At 40.4% G+C, this 25102-nt stretch overlaps 1 non-coding gene and 1 pseudogene across 1 annotated transcript; one reads left to right on the forward strand and one right to left on the reverse strand.

Annotated features, from left to right (window-relative positions):
* Positions 1-1008: 1008 nt before the first annotated feature.
* Positions 1009-1139, forward strand: LOC116283017 (small nucleolar RNA SNORA17). The gene has a single exon (XR_004192562.1). It is a non-coding gene; the product is annotated as a small nucleolar RNA SNORA17 (small nucleolar RNA).
* Positions 1140-8463: 7324 nt separating this feature from the next.
* LOC116282978 (uncharacterized) lies at positions 8464-19923 on the reverse strand (annotated as a pseudogene).
* Between the last annotated feature and the right edge of the window lie 5179 nt (positions 19924-25102).

Raw genomic sequence — 25102 nt, forward strand, 5'->3', positions numbered from 1 at the left:
TCTGTTTCCTCTGTGCTTTTAATATTATTTTTTTCTTAATCCTTGGGTTCTGAAATTTTATTACAATATTCCTTTTTCAGTTCATTCTGCTAAGTCCTTGGTGAGGTCTTTCCATTTGAGGGTTTCATCAGTTCCGGGAAACCTCTTTGAGAATTGCTTTGAGAGGTCTCCCTTCTCCAGTATCTTCTCTCCTTCTGAAACTCCCATTGGATGGATATTGGAACTTCTGGACCTGTCTCCTAACTTTTCTTTGAAACATTTTATATTTTTGTGTTTTGGGGATATATTTTGAAAGAATTCCTTGGCTCACTGATCTCATCTTCAACTGCATCCATGCTGCTGTATGGCCTCGTCTAGTGAGTATTTTATTTCAGATTGGGTTTTTAATCTCCAAGCTCTCTAGCTGACTAATGTCTATGGTGCTGTATCCTCTTTCATCTCTGGGGATACTCATTTTTCTAAAGCCCTATTCTGTTGCTCTGTTTACTGTATTTTCTTGGGAGCTTCTCTCTTTTATGATTTTTTGAATTCCTCAAATGTTTAGGATTCTTGTGGGCTCATCTTTGTCACTGACATGTCATGTTAGCCAATCTAGTTCTGCCTTTCAGGGATTCCTAATAGTTTCTGGTCCACTGAAGAAAACCCTTGCTGGTTACTAGCATGGTAGTGGATTTATGAAAATATATGTTCTTTCATTTCTGTGATTCAGGGCAGAAGAGGGAGGCTGTAGCATTACAAAGCCTCCTACCTGGGACCAGAACTTCTGCTTTATCAGTACTACATGCAGTACTTTAATTGCATTTATGTATGTATATGTGTGTGTACCCTTTCCCTGAGGACTCTCTGTTTTTGCTCCATTCCCAAAGAGCTTATCTTTTCTAAGTCTAAAGAGAAGTGTTCTCAGAAACTCTGGACTAGGGTGGGACGTGGGGCGTGGGGTGGAGGGTGGGCTTGGCTGGGGGTGGGAGCGGAGGCAAGCAAATTTCTATATTCTAAAATTACTGAAGAACTGCTCTTGGGGGCACTGCAGATGTGACTGCTGTGTCACATTTGTGTCATTAGGTGGCAGAGAGAAGAGAGGCTTGTCTATGCTCAGCATTCTGGCCCGTGAACGTCTGGACAATTGATAGTCTAAAAATAAAATTAAAATAAAATTAAAATACTGGACAACAAAGTTGCTTTTGAAATGTTTAAAACACATGGTCCTCTTATATGAAGAAACATTAATGAAAAACTATTAAGAGAGTGAAATAATTAAACTTGACAATTGGCAGGTAGAGGAGGGTTGCCTCTGATTGATGGAGAGGGAACAGGCTCTATTAGATATCCTTTCCTATCTTCCAGGGAGTTGTGTGGATTCCGTCTTAAATTTGGATCCCTAATCGTTGCCTGAAATATCTTTTTTTTTTTTAAGAGATTCCACTCCAGCAGCAAGCACTGAAAGGAAAATTTACAAGAATAAGCGCAATAATGACAGCAATGATGGCTAACATGTATGCCCTCGCTGCAAGCTAGGTGCCGTGCTTAGGACTTGTTATTTAGCAGGTATTTTTTTTCTCTCAACAACTCCACGGGGGAGATGTGGAGTCTCTCTTCTGCTCTCCCACTCTACCCTTCAAAGGTTGCCAAGGAAGGGTTTGGTATTTGCGCTCTTGTTTTAAGATAGGTCTGAGTGTTGTAAGACGGGGAGGTCAGTGACACTGGAGGGAGGGGGAAGCTGAAGTACTTGACAGTGAACAGGGTGTGCACAGTTTGGGGTCAGGGGGTTGGCAAGGATATTTTAAGGGGCAGAGGACAGAAAGAACATTAGTAGAGAAGCAGGCATGCTGGTAGATTTGGTGGCAGGAAGAAGGCAGTGGGCTTCCCTTTCTGGTTGCCTCGTTCTTTCAATAAAAGATAAGGGGGGTGGGGAGGGTGTAGTTCAAGTGGTAGAGTGTGTGCTTAGCATGCTTGAGCTCCTGGGTTCAACTCCCAGTACCTCCTGTAAAAATAAATAAGCCTAATTTCCTACTCACCCACAACCAAAATAAAATAATTAAGTAATATAATAATATATAAATAAAATACTTTTTAAAAAAAGATGAGGCAAAGTCATCAAATGAGACTGGGGTGAGCTGCAGCTGGTTTCCAGAAAGAAACGGTAATAATGCTTACTGAATAGACGGTAATAATGCTTACTGAGTACTTACTAGACTTTAGGGGTTGTTCTAAGCACCTGTTGGTGTCAATTCATCTAATCCTCATAAAAATTCTGTGAAGTAAGTACCATTTGGAGCCCATTTTTCAGATGAGGAAATGGGGCACAGAGAAGTTAAATCACTTGCCTGAGGTTACCCAGCTACTAGGTGGGCAGAGAGAGGGTCTGAACCCAGGTTCTGCAAGTTCAGACATCACTGCCCTGATTTTTGAGTTGTTTTGGAAAGCAGGCCGCACGCTAATTAGGAAACTACAGAATTCCTGGGTGGTTCTTTAAAGTGAAACGAGTTGTTAAAAATGAAGTTTTGACGTGGCAGCAAGACAAAATAGATGTGAAACAAGATACAACAGATATGAAATCCCAGAGGGAGGGGCCAGATCATCCTCTGAGGATTTACAAAGAAAATGGTCTAAGAATCTCTTCTAGAATTCCTTGAACTCTCAGCCAGACCAAGATGCTCAGAAAGGGGGCAGAGAGTGAGAGGAGGAGACCAGCAAAGGGATCTCTTTGGAGAAATGTTGCTGACGCCAAGCTGAGAGTCCTCCATCCACTCTGGTCAGGTGGGAGGATGCTACCCTGGAACCCAAGTCTACTGAAGGGGCTTCAGAGCTCCCAACAGGACCGCTTTGAGTTCTGTTAACTGAGCTGGAAGCAAAGAGGCTTGGGGATGCCGGGAAAAGCTACAGCAGACTGTGGACATGGAAGTCTGGAGGCCAGAGGGCTGTTTGACTGCATTGGTCAGGGCGTTTTGCTGCAGTGGGACAGGTCTCATTCCTGGAATGTGCAATAACAAGGGGATACAAATGTTTCCGGCGGGCCAAGAGCTAGAGAGGGAGCTGGCATGGTGTTATCTTAGTTCCTGTCCACAGGGCTGTGTGGAGGGGTGGAGCGACCTTGATCGACGCAGGCTGAGAAGCGGTGCTTGATGGCAGTGCTGGGGATGGAATCACAAGCAGCTACCTAGAACACAGGTGCACTGCTCTGCATCACTGACCGATCAGGGAGAGATATGTCAGCGACAGGAGACTTCTGAGTAATCATCACAGCACCCATGAGAGCACTGATTTTCTCCATCTACCAGAGCCAACTAGAGTGCCGGCTTGCACCAGAGGGCTTGAAAGCGGGTGTTAAGAGCACCAGTTCACATACTACTGTCCTTCCTCCTCTGTCCTTACACTCTGGTGGGTCCTAAACAGTGTTAATGAATAGGAGAGGAGATGAGCAGGAAGACAGGAGGGGGCAGAGTGATGAAGTTGTTCCATGTGGGGAAGGTCAGAGGACTCAACACTAAGCCATGTCTGGACATTCTTATCACTGTGTAGAAGTGTAGACTATTTGGAACTTGAAGCAATGGTATGGCTCTTTCTTTCTTAAGAGAAGAAAAGTGCGGGTCTGCCAGAGTCTCTTCCAGGAATGGAGGTGACTCCATAAGAGAATATTAAAGGCATGGTAAGAGTCCAAAATAAAATTACTTGGATGATGTCATGAGCGAAGCTTATTCAACATACTTCCCTAGTTGGGGTGAATGCAAAGACAGTCAGTGTTGTGTGACTTTTCTCAGCAGCGAGCAGCTGCTTGAGTACAGGCTCAGGGTCAGAGTTGGGGTTATCAAGGGTTGGGGGCTTTCTAGGTTAATATGATGGATAGAGAGAGAGAGGGGAGGGGGTTGTAGCTGTTTACAGAGATCTATAATCATGGAAAGGTGGAAAGTGGAGGCAGGAGGGTAGGGAAGCATCACGAAAAGTAGGGGGCATCAGGTCCTGGGAAACCCCAGTGGGGTTGAAGAATTATTGGAGTGTAGGTACCAGACAACTTGAACTGAAAAGACAGATGGTGGTCAGTGCTATTAAGTAACTTCTGTACAGTTTTAAGCCACCCAGAGTGGAAATGGTAGCCTCCCATCAGTGAGACTGGTAGTCCAAAACCCAGGCCCATTGTTTCTGTGCTATTCAGAATCCTTGGAATAAATCTGACTGTTCCATCTTCATAACATTCCCTCCTGGGGACTCTGGTGGCAGCTCGAATGAGTACTATATTTTCTACCACCAGTTTCCCCCTTGTTTCCTACAGTTTTGAGACAGGAAGGGGACAGGGCACAGCCATTCAAGGAATGCTACAGCAATTAACATCAAAATGGTGAAAGATTCAACTCCCAGTAGGCCTTGAGGCTCAAGATGATGAGAGATTTAACTTCTAGTAGATCTTGAGCTTCATTATACACTTGTTGTAATATATTAGCATAGTGAATAACATGCCCACAGGCACCATGGCAGTCCCAAGGCTAGCCACAAAAGGTCAAAGAGTGGGAAATGGCCAACTTCCTAGGAATCCCAGCCTCTTCCCCAAGCTATTTAGACTGGTCCTTCCACTTAGCGTATGAAGCCACTAAGCCCATAAAAACTGGCAACACGATGCCTTGCGACTGCCCCTCTCTTTTCCTCTTTGGAGATGGCCCACATTCTGTCTATGGAATGTGTACTTACTTTTAATCTGAGCACCCAACCCCATACCTCATGACCTTTCTCTTGTCTTTCAATGTTACCTCTCTGAATAAATCTACCTTCACTCAACTGTGACTCACTCTTGAATTCTTTCCTGTGTGAAGCCAAGGACCCATACTTGGCAGGACACACATCCCAGGGGCTCAGCTGAAGCCTGGGACACAGCCCTTCTCACACCCCACATCTGTTTCTCCTGCATCAGTTCTTCTAGGAACTAGCTCTTAGATCCTCCCATATGCTCCCTTCCCACTGTAGCCTGAGCCTAGTCTCCATCACTCCATGACTGCAATGCTGGATTTCTTACTCACATTTACAGCTGTCACGTGCTTTCTAAATACTCTTCATATCTCTGCCAAATTTTCTACTTAAAACATCCAGTTTTGTTTATTACACCCCTGGTATAAAACCTTAAGTGATTCCTTACTGCTTCAAGTCACAGACGTCTCCCTAAATTTCTAGGCCATCCACACTTTCACCTGCTATTGCTGAGAGCCTTCCATGAACTCTGAGTTCCGGTTACTCACTGAAGGTGAATAAAGAGAATCATGCTCTACGTGATCTAACCGATGTCCTCAAAAATAACAATTCTTACTGAAATTCCAGAATGCTCTGAGTGAAGTACATAGTGCTGGCCAACCTTGGCTAACTCCCGGGGTGGGGGTGGGGGGTCAGGCATTTCCAGCCTACGGAGAGGGGTACATGGAGGAGGAACCAGCATCCCAGCCTTTCCCATTAGCTCACCTCATAGGATCTGCATTCAATGCTTCTTAAATGAATGAATGGCTTTCAATGCAGGAACACTTACCATCCAATTAGACTGTTGAGAACAATTCACAGTTGAATTTAAGTCAATTTGAATTGGTAAGTGAAGCTCAGAAATTTTAAGAGCAAGTGTGGAAGTGGTATCAAGGACTTTATAGCTAGAAGGTTAATAGTATCTCACATGTTGAGAAATGCTAAAAATTATATTTAGAAGTGGTGCAGAGAGAGATTGAGAGGCCAGGAGAGAGAGCCAGCTAGCTGGCACTACCAAAGCTACCCTCTCATAAGCGAAGCCCTCTTCTTGCCTGGTCCTCTTACTGCCCTTAATCACGACCCCAGGCAACTCAGTGAGCATCAGTACTTTAACAGGGTGTTCCAGGCCCGTCTTACTTGCCATGACATAGACTCTGAATTAGCCAGCCTCCTGGATGCCCAGATTCCATTTAGAAAAGGAGTATAAAGCAGCAGTTCCCAAACCTGGAGCTGAGATGCTTAGTCAAGCCTTCTCTGAATCTCAACCTCCCGGGGTGGAACACAAGATAACTTTATTTTTAACAAGCCGCAGTGGATTCAGATGCCCAGGCACATTTGGGAACCACTGACGCAGACTCAGATGAGGGTACAAACTGCATGTTTATACCATTCCATATGACTGTTTACAGTACACAGGCTGATGCCAGAGACAGCACAAATTATTCCAGTGACAGACTGAATGGACGCTGATGTTTCTAATTCAATCATCGCTGCACTGAGGATGATTTAACCAGTATCCTACTCTACTATAGGAATTTCTCAATCTTTTTTTAATGTTTCATATATAATAGATTCACATCAGATTCCCCTTATCAAGTTGTATGTTTCACACCAAACCATGCTTAATGCTGTTTGAAGCTTTAGCAATAACATCATTTAAAAGCTCAGTTGTGGCTGCTTGTCCCCGTTAGTTTTCATGTGTGGTCATCACCCAGCTCATCATGGATGACACTGTTGACATTTGCTTGGGCAGCTGATGTGCATTTTCAAGTCTCCTGAATTTTACTCCTTACTTCAGTCGACTGAAAAAAATTCCTATATTCAGTAGATTCAGCACACTAGTAAAATGCCACCCAATGTTCTGCTTTTTTCCTTATACAAATACCCTATAGGGCAGGAGTTCTCCAACTCTGGCGTACAAACTCATCATCTACAAGGCGGAAGGAGCTTTTACAAATGCAAATCCTTGGTCCTCACACCCACAGACTGAGTAGATGCGGTCGAGGCCCAGGAATCTGCATGTTAACAAGTGCCCCCAGATAACTACGCACACTGACGTTTCTGTGCGCTGAATACTAAGTATTATTTACACTCTAGTACTCACCTTGATTAATCCTGATACAGGTGATCCGCAAACCACACTGTGAGAAACAAGAACACTCACATAAGATATGTGAAAGTGGAAAGTTTCACGTCTCAAGACAAGATTTTAGACGCTGCATAGGACATGATTACCCAGGACTACCTGCATGATCACTTACATTCTTGGCAGAGCCTTGCACCACTGGACAGGTCATGGTATGAACCCAACTCTACATGAGTTGTTTGTTTGTCTCATTGAGTCCAGGATGTCCCATAGAAATAATTCTTTTCAACTTCTTTTATTGCTTCTTCATAAACAGAAACTTAAGGTCACTCTTTATATGATCTTGTCACATTAAAACACTTGACGAATATTTTCATTTAAATTTCATTTAGGCTATTGGTATGGTTTATTTCTTATGTGTAATTTTGTTATGAGTTTTAAGGTTCTAGGTAAACTTTACCCCCCACGATTGTTACATTTGTAATAGGTGTCTCTGCTGCGTGTCTGTAACACATTTTTGAGTCTATTACCACGTCGACTGTAAAGGATTTCTCCTATATGTCGATTCTGCTAAGGTATTTCCTTTCTGACTGAAGTTCACATCACACTCATTATCAGTTTTCTATTATGTGGATTGTGACGCGCTAAAGCCTTACTGCACTTATCACACTTATAGGGTCTCTCTCCTCAGTGGGCTGTTTCATTAAAGCCAAGTTTTGCACTCCAAGAAAAAAAATTTTTTTTAAATTGAAGTATAATTGATTTGTATCGTTGTGTTAGCTTCAGGTGTACAGCAAAGTGATTCAGTTATATATGTACATATATATGTATATATACACCTATAGCTAATCTTTTCCAGGTTCTTTTCCATTATAGGTTATTATAAGATATTGAATATAGTTCCCTGTGCTACATAGTAGGTCCTCATTTGTTATCTATTTTATATATGTTAATCCCAAACTCCTAATTTATCCCTCCCCCATCCAGTCTCCTTTGGTAACCATAAATTTTTCTATGTCTGTGAGTCTATTTCTGTTTTGTAAATAAGTTCATTTGTATCACTTTTTTGCTTCTACATATAAGTGGTATCATATGATATTTGTCTTTCTCTCTGTGACTTACTTCACTTAGTATGATGAGCTCCAGGTCCATCCATGTTGCTGCAATGGCATTATTTTATCCTTTTTATAGCTGAGTAGTATTCCAGCGTGCTGTTGTGTATATATACCACACATTCTTTACCCAGCCATCTGTCGATGAACATTTAGGTTGTTTCCACACCGTGGCTATTGTAAATACTGCTGCTATGAACAGTGGGGTGCATGTATCTTTTCAAATTGGAGTTTTCTACACTCTTGAGAAAAATTCTTACCACACACCCCACACTCACATGCTTTTTCTCCTGAGTGGAGGGTATGATGCAGAAGAGCAGAGCGTCTGGTGAAGCCCTTACTGCGCTCACCACATATGTAAGGTATCTCTCTCATGTGGACTCCGATGACCTCTAAGACTGGCAGCTCTAGAGTAACCCTCACCAAGTTTACTTCATTTATAGGGTTTCCCTCCTGTATAGACACTTTTATGATGGCAAATATTTTTGTACTGGCTAAAACCTTCAACCCACTCAGCACATTTGCAAGGCCATTCTACTGTGTGAACTCCAAGATTGTTAGAATTTTTTATTTTAGGTCATCTAAAAAGGGTATGCGGTTACAAGCTTCTGACATGGCTCCCATGATATTCACGCCCCCAAGTAATCACAGCCTTGGACAATCCCTTCCTCTTGCATTATTTCACAATAACTTGCCTCTAACAAACAGAATAAGAAATACTAACAATATTAATTTCCCTTTCAGTTTCTTATAATGAAATGATCATGGCAACAGTGATGGGGGTGTTACTTCTGTGGTTAGGTTACAAAAGACTGTGACTTCTGTCTTGCCTTGCTTTGACATGAGGTTACTACTTCCTTTATAAAATGAGCTACAAAGTATTGCCTCTTTATCTTCTAGAAGAAACTGTGAAGAATTCTTATTTCTTCCTTAAGTGTTTGGTAGAATTCATCAGTGAAATCCTCTGGACCTAGAGTTTTCTTCTTTGGAGGTCACGAATGAGTTTTGGTTCATTATGGTTCATAGTTAGCTAATTATTTTCCTCTATAAGAAAGGGAACAAACAGTTTAATTAAGAGCTCAGATCACAATACCAAATGAACCTCCTGGGCCCCTTCTTACTCTCAGTTTTCCACCTTGATGTGCAAGGCCTCTCTTTTTAGGAGGCTCACATCATTCCAGCAGCAAAGAAACACTCCCCCTTCCCCGCCTCAAGGGTGTTTTCTTGCTGTCTTAACGTCTAGATTTGCTCAGATGCTATTACCGCTAAGGCCAGGAGCTGAGAAAAAGTCAGGAGACGGGGAGAAAATGTTAAATAAAGCAAAATGTCAGCTTTAAAAGGAAGTGAGAGAAGAGGCAGCTTTGAAAAAAGCTCCTTGAGTTTATAACTTACATGTATACTTTTGTGGTCTGCCAAGTGATTTGGGGTGATTGCCTAAGTTTAATTAGCATATAGTCTTAGTATGAAAGTGCTGTAAGACACGGTTTACCTTCGATTTGATGGATATTCAGAAAATCACTTTCATTCGTAAGTCTTTCATCACCCTGCAAGAATGCTAATGAGGAAAAACAATTCCAAGTTCACACATTTAATCCAAAAATGTATGCTTGCAAGAGAAAACCTGGTTTTGTGAATACAGGTTCAAGCTCAATGCTGTACATAAGTTTCACAAATACATCTGAAGAAAGGGCTTAAAGACTCTTTAATAATAGCAAGCAACACTTAGAGTGAAATGCAAAATTTTCACTTACCTCATCGCTAGTTCACGTGTCTTTAAAAGGAATCCACAGAATTTACATAATGTCGAATTATAAAAGAGTTGCTAAGCAGTTCAAGGAAGCAGAAAAAAGCTTTTCAAAATAGCTTGATCTACCTATGCTAGTCACCTGGAAATTTCCAAATGAGCCTGAGATATCTCTGAGTCAATTTCTAAAACTAAAAGGTAATAATTGATTTTTTTTCCCCAGAAGCCTCACAAAGCATGATGACACCTAATTTTTCTAAACTAAGAACCCCAGTTCTATGCTGCTTGAGCTAGGCTGACTTCTACTCATGGAGCTGCATCAGTGAAATGGGATGGCTTTTACTTAAGGCTGTTTACCTGCAGGATGCCTCCTTCTCTGTACTAAGTGCTTGGAGTAATACAAAACACAGCTGCTGTCTGGTCAACCAGGATTAAACGCACGCACACACACACACACACACACACACACACACACACACACACACATTTTGCACAGAAAAGAAAACCTATTATGAGATAGTCTCAGGTGAGCAGACCAGTAGACTTCATAACTGTCCCTGATTATTATCTAAGAGGTGGCTCAAGAAATCTCAGTTAACAACTGCCACAACTATTCATAGGTGCCAGGAAATGGTTAGAGATCAAGTTCATAGCACTGAACTTTATTCTAAATAATGAGGCCTATTATTTCACTTATAATTGGCAATTCTGGATATGGTGATTTTAGGCCTTGAAGAGGCCTAAAAACCATGGGGTTTACCAGAGATTTTAATAGATATAATTTTGGAAGGGGTTTAAGTTTACTTACATATTTTTATTATAGTAAAATATATATAACATAAAATTTACTATTTAAACCATTTTTAAGAGTACGATTCATTGGCATTAAGTATGTTCACAATGTTGTGCAACCATCATCATATATAATTTTGTATAATGTGCACAGCACATATTTCCAGCCTACAGTTATACAAATTTCTTAAGCAATGCAGACATCTGTATAATTTGTGTAAAAAATCATAAGTTGAGGGAAGTGTATATATGCAATTATACTGCTCTGGTCCCTTAATTACTCATTTTTCCACAACTTTCTTAGCTTTACTGTAAAGTTGTCTATAGCTCAAAATTTTCTGTAATCTTTTCAATAAAATCAGTAATATCATTTACAGAATATGAATTTCAGGACACACTTTCCCACACTTAATTCAACTGATAGGGTTTTTTCTCATGATGAATTCTTTGCTGCTTTATTAAAAGGCTAAATTTTAAGGTTCCCCACACTTACAAAGCTTCTTTGTTTTTATGACTTCTTTGATGGAGGGTGAGATGTGTCTTCCGGTTAAAAGATTTCCCATGTGTGTTACATTTATTTTGTTGCCCTGCTGTGAGTTAAGTAATGTTTCAGGAGATGTGACTTCTTGATGAAGGCTTTGCCACACCCAGTGCACCCATGGGGTTTCTCACCTGTGTGAATCCTCTGACGCATGACCAGCACTGACGAGTCTGCAAAGGCTTTGCCACACTCTCTGCATCGGTAGGGTTTCTCTCCTGTATGAATTCTGGAGTGTTTATAAAGGGATGAACTGTACTTAAAGGTTTTCCCACATTCCTTACATTCAAAGGAGTTCTCGGGTGTGTGAGATTTCACATGTTGTGCAGAGGAGGAGTGCCAAGTGAATGATTTCCCGCACTGACCGCATTCGTAAGGCTTCTCTCCACCAGTTGTGCTTTACATGTAAATGCTTTCCCACAATCACTGCACACAAAGGGTCTCTCTCCACTCTGAATTTTTTGATGAGCTGTAAGGTGTCTCTTACTGCTAACGGCTTTCCCACAGTCATTGCATTCAAAGGTTTTTATTTTCCTTGAGTGCTTTTTTTCATGTCTAATGAGACAAGACTTCTTTCGGAAGGCTTTCCCACACTCATTGCACCCAAAGGTTTTTTTCCTTGTGTGCTTTTTTTCATGTCTAATGAGACACCACTTGTTTTTGACGGCTCTTCCACATTCCTTGTATTCATAAGGGTTTTTGCTAGTGTAACTTTTACTGTAATTAAGGAAGTGTAAATTAGGTTGCAAACTCTTTCCATTTGACTCACATTTATGGTGTTTTTGTCTTGATGACATAAATTTGATACTCAGATTACAATTCTGGACTGTCTCATTGGTCAGTGTTTTCTTGAAGGTGACCATACATGGTTCCAAAAACTGTCTTTGCTTCCTTCCTGTCTCTCTAGCTCATCATCAAGTAAGCAGATACCTTCTAAAAAGGAGTAAAATGAAACATTCTCAGTTACTCCTCCCAATATCATGTTATAGAAAGATATTTCTAGTCGATGCTTTTGGGCAAGGATGCTTCTTCTGACCACTTCTATTCAATGTAGTACTAAGGTCCTAGCTAGACCGATTAGGTAGGAAAAAGAAATAAGAGGCATCCAAGTGGGAGAGGAAGAAGTAAAAGAATCTCTGTTCACTGATGACATGATCTTCTAGGCAGAAAACCCTAAAGATTTCATGATAAAACGGTTAGAACAAATAAATTCAGCACAGTTGTAGGATACAAAATCAACATAAAAATCAGCTGTGTTTCTATACACTAAAAATAAACAATCTGAAAAGGAAATTAAGAAAAGAGGCCTATTTACAATAGCATCAAAAAGAATAAAATAAACTTGAGCAAGGAGATGAAAGACTTCTACACTGACAACTACAAAACACCACTGAAAGAGATTAAGGAAAACACAAATAAATGGTAAGACATCCTGTGTTCATGGACTATTATTAAAATGTCCCAAATGTACCCAAAGTGATCTACAGACTCAATGCAATCCCAATGTAATTTTTGCAGAATTAGAAAAAAAATTCTAAAATTTCATATGGAACCACAAAGGATTTCCAATAACCAAAACAACTGAGAAAGAACAAAGCAGCAGGCCTCACACTTCCTGTCTTGAAACCACATTACAAAGTTACAATAATCAAAACAGTATGGTATTGGCATAAAGACAGACATATAGACCAACGGGAAAGAACTGACAGCCCAGAAATAAGCCCACACATATATGGTCTTCAACAAATGTGCCAAGACAACACGACGGGGAAAGAATAGCTTCTTCAACAAATGGTGCTGGGAAAACCAGATACTCCTGTGTAAAGAAGTGAAATTGGACCCTAATCTTAAAACCATACACAAAAATCAACTCAAGATGTACTAAAGACTTAAACATAAGTCTTGGCAATGATTTCTTGGATGTGGAACCAAAAGCACTGGCAACAAAAGGAAAAAACGACAAGTGGGACTACATCCAACTAAAAAGTCTCTATGCAGCAAAGGAAACAATCAACAGAGTGCAAAAGCAACCTACAGAAAGGGAGAGAGTATTTTAGAAACATATTGGATAGGGGGTTAATGTCTAAAACATGTAAGGAACCCCTAGAACTCAATGGCAAAAAAATGGGCAAGAACTTCAATAGACATTTCTCCAAATGGCTGACAGGAATATGAAAAGATGCTCAACCTCACTAGTCATCGGGGAAATGCAAACCAAAACCACAATAAGCTATCACCTCACACCTGTTAGGATGTCCATTATCCAAAAAACAGAAAATAATGAGTGTTGGCAAGGATGCGGAGAAACTGGAACCATTGTGCACTGTTGGTGGGAATGTAGAATAGTGCAGCACTATGGAAAACAGCATGGAGGTTCCTCAAAATACCAAAAATGGAAACACCGTATGATTCAGCAATCCCACTTCTGGGTATTTACCAAAAAACCCCTGAAAACTGGAATCCTAGAGATATCAGCACTCCCATGTTCACTGCAGCATTATTCACAATAGCCAAGAGCTGGAGACAATCTAAAGTTCATCGACAGATGAATGGATGAGGGAAATGTGATATATACATACTTTAAAAAAGAAGGAAATCTGTCGCCTGCCACAACATGGGTGAACCTCAAGGACCTCAAAATAAGTGAAATCAGTCAGTCACAGAAGGACAAAAACTGCATGCTTCCACTTATATAAGGTATTTAAAATAGTCAAATCACAGAAGCAGAAAGTAGAATGGTAGTTGCCAGGGGCAGGGAGGAGAGGGAATTGTTGTTCAGTGGGTGCAGGGTTTCAGTTCTGCAAGATGGAGAAGTTCTAGAGATTCCCCCGAACATTAATGTGCATATAGTTAACAATATTGTCCTGTACACTAAAAAGTTTTGCTGATCTTTATAGCAAGTAAAATTGTACAGATTTTATATTATATGTTGTTGTTGGTGTTGTTGGTATTTTAACCACACACACACAGTCTCTGGTTTCAGGCCTGGTTTCCCATTCCGGACTACAGAACAAAAAACAGACCTGTATTTGCCCTGCCCTGGGCACTAAGAAGAAACTGCTGAAATGGACGCTCTAGAAAACAATAACGAGAACAAAATTTTCTATTTATAAATATGACTTTCCAACCTGTGAAAGATGGTGAAGTAGACACAAAGTAAAGCTACAATGATGACAAAGAAAGTTAAGACGCTCTCTTAACAAGGACGTAGAGCAAGCTGAGAATGGGGAGAGGAACAAATGAGTTGGGTGACGAAGGGAACAAGGAGATAAAGGCATTATGGGGAAATGAGGAGAGCTGGATTGGTTTGGAGAAGTTTGATCAAAGTCTACAACATCTAAAAATTAAATGATCCTCTTAGGGTCCTCCCTAGACTACTCCATACACTTCTTTATTCTTACTCACCCTGCACACAACCACCAAATGGACTCTCAAGCCATTAACTCCCCTTTACCTGTAGGCATGTTCCTATATCCTCTCAAACCACTCAAATAGTGGCAGCATATCTGTAGAAAGTTCTCCAACTCAAGTTCTAGCTAGGATTCATTCTCCAATGCTGACATATACCCAGGAACACAGAGGCTCCGCGGAACATTTATAAAAGAGACCAGATGTAAACTCCTTTTGCTTCTATCATCAGTTATTTCTACTACTTGAGAAGAGTTTTTCCTGATCATTAATCCTATTCTTTACAACCTCTTCCAATCTTCCAGATATACTAGCCTCCAGAACTCTACTTTGCCCCTGACACCACTCTTCAACTCAAATTTCACATTTTGGTTTCCACACTTACAGCTTCCATTAACTCTGGGGATCTGAACCACAGACTCCTAGGCTCTACCAACCTGTGCCTTTATATATTGTGTGGTTAAGAAGGTTCTCTGACTATTGTTACCGTGATGCCACACCATGTCCAACACAACATCATCACTGCCAAGCTCAAAACCCTACTAACGCTAAGTCCACTGATAAAATAATGTTAGGAAAAATGGGGGAGAAGACAATTCTTCACTATTTCTGAGACTCCCTTCCATCAAAAGAGAATCTTCTCTGTAACACTCTGGACTCATACATCATTCCTTACTTCTCAAGTAAACACAATCTGACCACATTATTAGAACTAGATGTATGAAAAGATCTGCAATCATGCTGAGGAGGGAAGAAGAATGAGGATTCTAGGAATTAAGAGAACCAAGCAAGCACTTAGGTGGAACAGGCAGTGTGAGGAGCCAGAGCAGAGGAGGGACATCCCCCTACACCAGAGCTGAGAAAGAGGAAAGGCAGCCACGTGGGAGAGCGGAAGTGAAGGTGCCACTTGGGGATCTGAGGATGTTGTGTCACCTCCAAAGGTGTGTGGCTTTTAAGAGGTGCTTCCTGGAAAGTATTTCAAAGGTGCCTGTCCCTCACACGCCACCTGGGATCCCAACTCCAGACTCCCGTCTACTTGATTTTCGCTGACTCACCTGGAGTGCGCCAACGTGGGTTCTCTCCCTCCACCATCCATGGCTCCTGTCCTTGCTCCACCTTGAGGATCACTTTTGTCTTGCTGTCTGGACACCCTGTTCATGGGAAACAACACAGAATTGGGGACAAAGTGCTGGGGACAAACAACTATCTCACAATTTGGATTTGCCTCCTGGAGTCTTGGGGCCTGTAAAGGATGACAAACAGGCTTTAGAACAGAAAAGACCCTTTGCCTCCATCTGGGAAGCATGAACACACTATCTGACCCCCAAAGGGGATTAAGAATCTCTGACCACAAAAATTCAGGGCCAAACTCATTAATGCTTCAGAACGTTCACAGCTTCCATAAGTCTTAAAGGAAGCGCACTAACAGCATATGCTGAGTTACACAGGGAAGTTGCTCTTACCCACTGAGACGAGGTTTCTAAAGTTCTCCAGCATCACATTCCAATACAGCTTCCTCTGAGCACATCCCAACAGCGGCCACTCCTCCGGGGTGAAGTCCATGGCCACATCCTGGAATGTCACTGATCCCTGGAATAGTACATTCATCTTCGAACTGTAGTGAGCACCACTGGGGCATGTGGAGGAGATTCAGAGCAATTCCTCTAATTACGTTCACTGTTCAGAGTTTGCGGGAAGTTACACACGACAACTAAAAACTATGTAGTTGATTCAGAATTTAAATTTGTGACAGAAGAAAATCATATTAAAACTCTCCCATCATATACATGCACACACATATGTATATATACATGCATATATATATATATGTATCTATGGAGGAAGAGGAAGAGAAGAGAATAGAAAATATTAAGTTCACTAAGCCTTGCTTTGGCTTCATGTTTTCTGCTTATACAAAGGGACACTGAAAAATGGTCATATGGAAACTGCTACTGCATTTACGACATATCTCCTATATAAACATTCATTAAATTTTTTTCTTTCATAATAAATAAGTAAGTGCCAGGAAAACCTTTATCTATGGAATTGTTACACCTTATTCTCTAGGAAGAGGCCATAATTTCACTGATTGGGTGTCCTTTTTTATGACTGCCAAGTTTAAACATGAATTTGTATTTCAACATTACAAACTGTGCAGGCCCTATAATCTCCAATCAATTTTTTAACCTTTCTTCAATTTAAATTTCAATGTATATTTTTCCTGTTTATATTCTTACCTCAAAATACTTTTCTACTTTAATATATGGAGTCTTACAAGTCACTGCATATTCACCAGAAAGCAAAACTGAATTTGAATGAATACATGAATGGATAGATGGATGGATAGATGTCTTGCCTGGAAATTGGTCATTGTCTGCTGCTCGTGGGAAAGGACACAGACCTATGAAAACAAGACTGGGGGAGAGGGTGGGAAGGATGTGGTTCCGTGCCTTTCCTGCCTAGAAATAAATACCCATATACCAGCTACAAAAAAGGCTACTGGTGGAAGAATGAGCTTTCAAACAAGCCAGAGAAGTCATGTTCCAGAAGCACCAACTTTTGATTCTGACAGGATTACAGGGAACTTGGACAAGGATGTTCTCCCTTGGGTAGATGCATACATTTCTGCCCTATCGATCTATTACAATTTATGGTTAATTTCTGACCTAGTGACTTCTCTAGAAATAGCAATAAAAATTAATGGATACAAAGATTAAAAGCCTGGATTCCAGAGTCAGGCAATCCAAGTTCAAATTCAGCTACTCCACTTACTAGAGGTATGACCCTGAGAAAGTTACTTAACTGCTCTGTACCTCCGTTTTCTTACCTACAAAATGCTGATAATAATAGTACATACATCACAGGATTTTTATGAGGATTAAATAAGTTAATACATGAAAAGCATTCAGAACAATATGTGGCAAGCACTTAGTAAAATTGCTATTATTTTTAAAAATAAAAAAGGGAGAAAGGGTGAGATAAAAAGCAATGTTTTTACATCATTGCTTATGCTATGAAAACAATGACAATAACTTAAATGTCCATTAATATGATGCTGATTTTTAAAAAAGAGATGCTGTAGAAAGATACTGTTACGGAAAGAGGTTCCACTTATATTTGTAGGTGAAAAAAGTACTTTGACATGTAAAACATGATCCTCTCCTCCCCTTTTAGAAGAATATGCACGCTGACACAGAGACACACAAACTCAGCAGTCCTATATCAAAATGTTAATAATTATTATTTAGGATTGTTAAGATAGCAGGATCATATATAACTTCTTTTTTTTTTTACATACCTGTACTTTCTAATTTTTTATAATGCAGTATTTTTCCAACTACATATATATACACACATATAAGTATACACCATTTAAAAATACACACATTAAATTTAAACAAAGGTCTGTAAGGCCCTACACCATCTTGTTCTATCTCTTCTAAGCTCATCTGCTTCAGCCCCTCCATCACTCTCCTCTGACTCACTCTGATCAGTCGCTTTCCTGCTCTTCCTCTAAAATACCAAGGATGATTACTCAGAATTTCTGTACATTTCCTCTGCCTGGACTATTCTTTCTCAGGAAAACTCCAGATCCTGCATGGCTCACTGTCTAAGCTCCTTTGAGTCTCTGCTCACAGCTCACTGAGCAGTGAGGTTTTTCTTGACCACTTCAGGTAAAAGAGCCTCCCTTACTGTCACCATCAGTCTGTACACTCTTACTCTGTCTTTTTCTCTATTGCACCTGCCACCAAATGACAGATTATGTATCTGTTTATTTGGGTTTTGTTTATTTTCCTCCATGAAAAACACAGACTCTGTTTTGCTCATTGTAGTACACCCAGTTCCAGAACAGGTGTTTGGTCCACAACAGACATTCAGCATACATTTGCTGAATGAATGAATCTCCTTGTTACATGTTTTCAAAAGAAATTTATTAAACAACTTCGGCCCAACTGAACCGTGATGCAGGAAAAAGAACAGTTTGGGAATTGAAGACTGGATATCAGGCCACACTCAGCCACTCACAGGCTGTGGGACTCACACTCAAATGCGATCTCAGGGCTAGTTTGACTCCTCCTCAAAATGAAGAAGCAGATCTAGAAGACTCCTAAAAGTCCTTCTGGCACTATCAGGCTGTGATTACCCCGTATACTGTTTCTGCATTTAGGTAAGGGGAGAAAGGGAATCAGTATGTCCCCAAAGGGCAAATGTGACAAGTGAGATAATAAGGAGGCAGTTTAATCTTGAAGGAACCCATTAGGAATGAAGGGAACACACTGGTGTGAATGTGTGCTTGTGAGAGCCTGAGAGAGAGAGAATGAATAAACAAGTAGAATTTCTTCTATAGTAGCTCTTGATTCTTCCCCTTGACCATACCCTCATTCTCCTTCTGTGAGTTTCATTTTCCTGTGGAGCCTGACCACATACACCCACTCTTCATTTTCTGCAGTTCCACCTTTCTCCTGAAACATTAGGGACATACCTCCATGGACACAGTCCTTGATGGTACTTACATGTAATGCTATGAGTCAAGACCTACTCTCACTAGACAGGAGAGACAAGAGTTGATTCCTGTCTCTCCTGAAACGAGGTGAAATTCACAGGTCAGGTGAGCATCTTCCCAGGATTAATCTCTTTCCTCTTAACTGTTCCCTAGAAAACATGGACTGGGTGATAGAGAAGCAACACTCCGTCGACTGGAACCTTCACGCTGGGCCCCAATTCTGTAAACTCACCATCCTGTGGCCCGAGGTTGGCTTTTTGTAGATTTTTAACCAGGGCCGCTGGAAACTGAGACAGGCAGGAATATCCAAAAGGGACTAACAGGTTCAATTACACAGTCTTCCTGCAGAGACACCAAGAGTTCTCTCAATAACAATGATCACTAGTTGAAGTTCACTTAGCATTCACTTATCTAAAAGAATACAAACTAAAAAACTAACTCTTCGTTTTAGGCAAATTACTATGTTGCAAATCATGAGCTCTGGGTAAAACAGCACTGAGTCTGAAGACTAGCGGCTCCACTTACTAGCTGTGTGATTTGAAGCAGTTGCCCGTCCCTCTGTAAAACGATGAGGATACTTAACATCACAAAGTAACCGTGATAAATAAATGCCATACTTTAAACAAGTGTTTAACACTGTCTGGCTCTGGGTATACTGGTTCTCTTCCCCTCCACTTTGAAGGGGTTAACTGCCTTCTGCTAATTAAAAGCCTTGCGGAATCAGGTGAGTTAAGGTTCCACGCACAGGCATGGGCTCCCCACGCAGCACACACTATCTACAACACACCAACGGAGGCTGGCCCGCCCCGCCGCAGCCAGACCTGGGCAGACGGGAGCCTGCTCTTCCTTACTCGGCTTTCTCTACGCCAAATGCCCCCGCGCGTAGGGGTTACCTACAATTTTACTTTCTTCACATGAGCGGACAAACCGGTTTCTGCTTCCCAACTGTGCCTCAAGCCCTCCTGGATCACCTGCGCTCAGAACTGAAACAAGCGAGGGAACGCAGACGCTTCCTGAAATCCCCACTGCGCGTGTGCGGAAGTAGTGCCCTACCCAGCTTCCCCAGCGTTCCCAGGGGAAGTCCACCCGAGACTACATTTCCCACAATGCTCGTGGAGACCCGGTCCAGAAGGCTTCAGGGGTTTCCACTTCGTCTGCTGGGGAGTTCTAGTTTGGTGTCACTGGGGCTTCATGGAGGGCTGTGGTCATATTGAAAGGAAACGTGTATGTAATCTTTACTGATTAGTATAGGCAAGACATATAGAAAACATATGACATATGGACATTGTGAATAAAAGTGATTTATTTAAAGAAAGTTTCTTCTTTCATTTTATGTTTTAAAGGAATTAAACTTATTTTAGTAACACTGGAGTAACATATCAACTGTAAATAATTTAAAAATATAAACTATGTAAATTAATGTATTCGGGTTTTTTGTTTCTTTCAGACATTCTAGTTATGTGTGAGTATGTTTCCATTTTTTTTTTTACAATCTTGCTATAAGGGAACAACAGCAAGAGGCCAATTTCAAGTTTCACTCAGGGAAAAGAGAATGGTTACATAATCATCGTTGGCTAGCTACAAAAAGGAGTCTATGTGATAGGCATCAGGGTTTGTGGACAACTAGTTTTCTAGAACAAGTCTTAATCGCATTGAAGTCATTTAGAAATTACTCATCAGGAATGATAATTTTTCCCATAATGAAATCATGAATTATCATATGCCAAAAAACCGTTTTTCCCAGACCAGGTTTGAGACAATTTCTCTAATTTCTCTTTTACAGTTTCTTCAGATCTTTCTCCCCGACTCCCCAACTCCCATCCCTTTGCCCCGCCCCTTTTAAAATGTGTGTGTACTGTACACTGTCAGGCCTTTTTGTAAGCATGTATCTAATATTCATTCAACAAAAACATGTTGCCTGAGCTCCTGTTATATACGAGGCATTGATTTCAGTGTGCAGTAGTGACAAAGCAAACAAAAACACCTGCCCTCATGGAGCTAATGCTCTATTTTATTAGATATTGATAAATGCTATGGAGAAAAATGGTACAATGAAAGGGGAGAGGACTCATAGACATAGAATACAAACTTGTGGTTGCCAGGGGGCAGGGAGGTGGGAAGGGACAAACGGGGAGTTTGAAATTTGTAGATACTGACAGGTATATATAGAATAGATAAACGAGTTTATACTGTATAGCACAGGGAATCTTGTGGTAGCTCATGGTGAAAAAGAATGTGAAAATGAATATATGTATATTCACGTATGACTGAAAAATTGTGCTCTACACCGGAAATTGACACAACATTGTAAACTGACTATAACTCAATAAAAAAATATAAAAAATTTAAAAGAAAAAAAGAAAGGGCATAGGAAGTAGTGGAGAACTATAATTTTAACTAGAGTAGTTGAGGAAGCCTCTCTTAGGAGATATTTGAGCAAAGACCTGAAGGAAATGAAGTTGCAAACTCATGCCAGATGAGAAGTGTTTTAAATAGAGGAAGCAGCAGGAGCAAAGACCTGAAGCAGAAAATGACCACACATGTAAACAGCAAGGAGGGTGTGCATGGAAATGCGAGAATAATAAAGAGGTAAGGAGGGGTGAGGCCTAGGCTGCAGAGGGACTTACAACCTTAATGTAAGGACTTTGGCTTTTCCTCTGAGTGAAAATAGAAGCCGCTGGAGAATTTTGAGCAGCGGAGTGGCATGGTCTGACTGGAGTTTTAGTAAAGTCACTCTGGCTGCTGTGAGAACAGACTGGAGGGAAGCAAGGGCACCACCAGTTAGGAGGTTATTAGAATAGTCAAGAAGTGAGATGATGGTGGCTCAAACCAAGTTGTAGAAGAACAGGTAGTGAGAACTACTTGAATTCAAAGTCTAATTTGAGAGCAGACCCCATAGGATTTATTGTACATCATAGGTAGGGTATGAGAGAAAAAGGAGACCCAAGGATGATTCCCAAGTTTCAGATCTGAGCAAGTGAAAGCATGGAATTGCCATCAGATGAGATGGAGAAAACTGCAGGAGGAGCAGAGCTAGGGAGAACGAGGGAGATCAGGACCTATTTTGAACTCACTGAGTCTGAGATGCCAATTAGAGACAACCAACTGGTGATGTTGAGCAGATATGCTTGAGTTCAGGGGAGATGTCCACAAGAAATAAATTTGGGAGATATCATTATATAGATAGACTTCAAAACAAATGAGGTTACCAATGAAGACAGTGTACAAAGAGAAGAGAAAGGGTCCAACTATTGAGACCTGGTATATTCCCAAGTTGAAAGTTTGTAGAGATGAGAAGGAATCAGCAAGAGCTTGAGAAGGAAAAAAATCAGTGAAGTAAGAGAACCAGAAGAATGTGGATCCTCTAAGCCAAGTGAAAATAAAAAAATGTGCTTCAAAGTGAATAGAGTGATACATTGTGTCCAAAATTATTGATAATTAAGACTGACAACTTGATCATTGGATACAGCAATTAGAATTTTATTGGTGACTTTAACAAGAACAGTTTCAGTGGAGTGGTGTAGGGGAAAGCCTACTTGGAGTGAGTTTAAGAGAACATGATCTGAAAAATCTAGATTGGGAGAATTTCAGTGGGACAAAGAGCTGGTTTCTTTGGCTGAAATAAAATAAAATAAAATAAATTTAAGAAAGAAAAAAAAAGATGGACAGGGAACCGGTAGATTAACAGAGGGTTAAATCTAGCACTCTAGTGGAAGTTTGATGAGGAACAGGATATTATTTCCCCTGCAAATTACTTAATTACAATGGAGAAAATGGTAATTTTATGATGTAGAAACATGGTGGATGCCACCTTAAACGAAGTAATCAAAGTTAAAATCACCAGTAATGAGACAAGTCAACATTATGCCTCCTGACATAAAATGCTGAGAATATCACTTGTGTGATACACTTGCCAAAATGTATAGGTTGAATCTAATCATGAGGAAACATCAAACCAACCAAAACTGAGGGGCACTTTACAAAATAACTGGCCTGTACTCTCCAAAAAATATCAATGTCATGAAAGATGTTGAAAAGCCAAAGAGTTGTTCCAGATTAAAGGAGTCTTAAAAAATATAACAACTAAATATAGTGGGTAATCCTGGTTTTGAACCTGGACCAGAGAAAAAAACGATTAAGAAGAACATTATTGGTGTAAATGCAATGTGGTGTCTTGGATTGGATCCTAGGACAGAAGAAGGACATTTGTGGGAAAACTAGTGAAATATGAATAAAATATGGAATTTAGTTAATAGTGATGCACCAGTATTGGTTTCTTAGTTGTACTCTGGTAATAGAAGGAGTTAACTTTAGGGGCAAGAGGTGAGGCGTACATGGGAACTCTCTGTACCATCTTTGAAACTTTCTATAAACCTAAAATTATTCTAAAAGTAAAAATTTATTTTAAAAAGAACAATATTGAGACAATTAGGGACTTTATGGATGACAGATTAGACAATAGTATTGTATCAGTGGTAATTTAAAAAAATTTTTGATCTCTGAACTGTGGTTATATAACAGAAAGTTCGTGTTCAAAGGGATGAAATGTTATTGGACATCTGCTTAGCCCCACTTCTTCCTGCTTTTGGTAACAGACCCTTTTATTCTTTATGCGGATGACTCTGTTCCTATTACATGAGATCTTGGTGGTAATGTGAATCAAGGTTTTCTGCTCTCCTGCCACGGGGTGAACATGATATCCAATCTAGGCTGATCACATCCACTTATGAACTTAAATATTTAGTAGAGTGGCTGTATGGTTTTCTAGGACCGCCGTACCAAATAGCAATGACTGAGTGGCTTAAACAATAGAATTTTATTTTCTCACAGTTCTGGAGGCTAGAAGTCCATGGTTTTGGTAGGTTTGATTTCTTCTGACACCTCTTTCGTTGGCTTGCAGATGATTTCATGGCTGTGTCCTCGCTTGGTCTTTCCTCTGTGTGCATGTCTGTTTCAGTTTCCTCTTCTTGAAAGGACACCAGTCAGATTAGAATAGGACCCAAACTAAAGACTTTATTTAAAGACCTTAGCTTCAAATATGGTCACATTCTGAGGTACTGAGGTTTAGGGCTTGAACATATGAATTTTGGCAAGGGGAGGGGCACAATTCAGCCCTTAACAGTGACAAAGTACTTACTGTAAGGTGATTGGAGCTAAGTTATTCCAGAGGCAACATGCTGTTGTAGAAAATCAGAATTTTTCAAAGTAAGGCTGTTAGAGACAGTTTCTTTTCATGAGAAATTACATTTGCAAGAAGGAATATTTTTAGGTACATTTTTGATATTAAGAGGATTTTTCAGTCTTTAGAATATATTGAGTTAATTAAATTTGATTGAGTTAATTAGAACTGGTTGAATGGCATCATAGTCAACAGTTTAGTCTATCACAATCCCCAAATCTTAGTCGATTAAGATTTAAGATTAAGGCTCAGAAATTTATTTCTTGCACTTGCTACATATTACAGCAGAACAGTACAGGGCTCTGTGTCTCATAGTTAAACTCTAGCTGGAAGAGTCGTCACCATCTTGAACATTGCAGTTGCCATGCTGGAGGAAAATCAAGCTTTGAGGGGTCTTGTATCAGCAATTAAATGCTTGACTGGGAATAACACATGTCAGTTTTGTCATAATTCATGGGCCAGAACTAATCCCTTGGCATCAAACACAAAGAAATCAGAAAATTCAGTCCTACAAGTGCCTAAAAGGAATTGAGTTAGAAATATTCAGTGAAAGCATTACCAACCAACCACTGTCACTAAATATTCACTCATGTTCCCTCCTGAAGGCAAAATACAGTCACCTTCTTCCCAATGAAGAAAAGCCAAAAGTCTCGTCTTGTCATAGTATCAGACTCCCAAGTTCATGACTTCTGGGTAATGCACAGTAGTATAAATAGGATGTTGGTAAGCAGTAGTCTTCTCATCAAGTCCAGATGGGCCTCCTCTTGAGCTGAATATCTGTGAATTAAATGGACAAGTTTTCTGAACCTCACACACACTTTGATTTGGAACAGGGTAGAACAGAGACAGAGTGACAACAGCATACATTCCCAACAGGAAAGGTGAAAAATGGAAGACACAGTAGGTCCATTTTAATTCTGAATACAGTACTCCCTTGGGGTGAGAAATCATCCTTATTTAGGTCTTGGTTCTCCTTCCTGGGAGTAGCTTTGTTCATTATTCTTTACTGTTGTTTGTTGTCATTGT

Source organism: Vicugna pacos, chromosome 13 (assembly GCF_048564905.1).
Source record: "Vicugna pacos chromosome 13, VicPac4, whole genome shotgun sequence".
Classification (NCBI taxonomy): Eukaryota; Metazoa; Chordata; class Mammalia; order Artiodactyla; family Camelidae; genus Vicugna; species Vicugna pacos.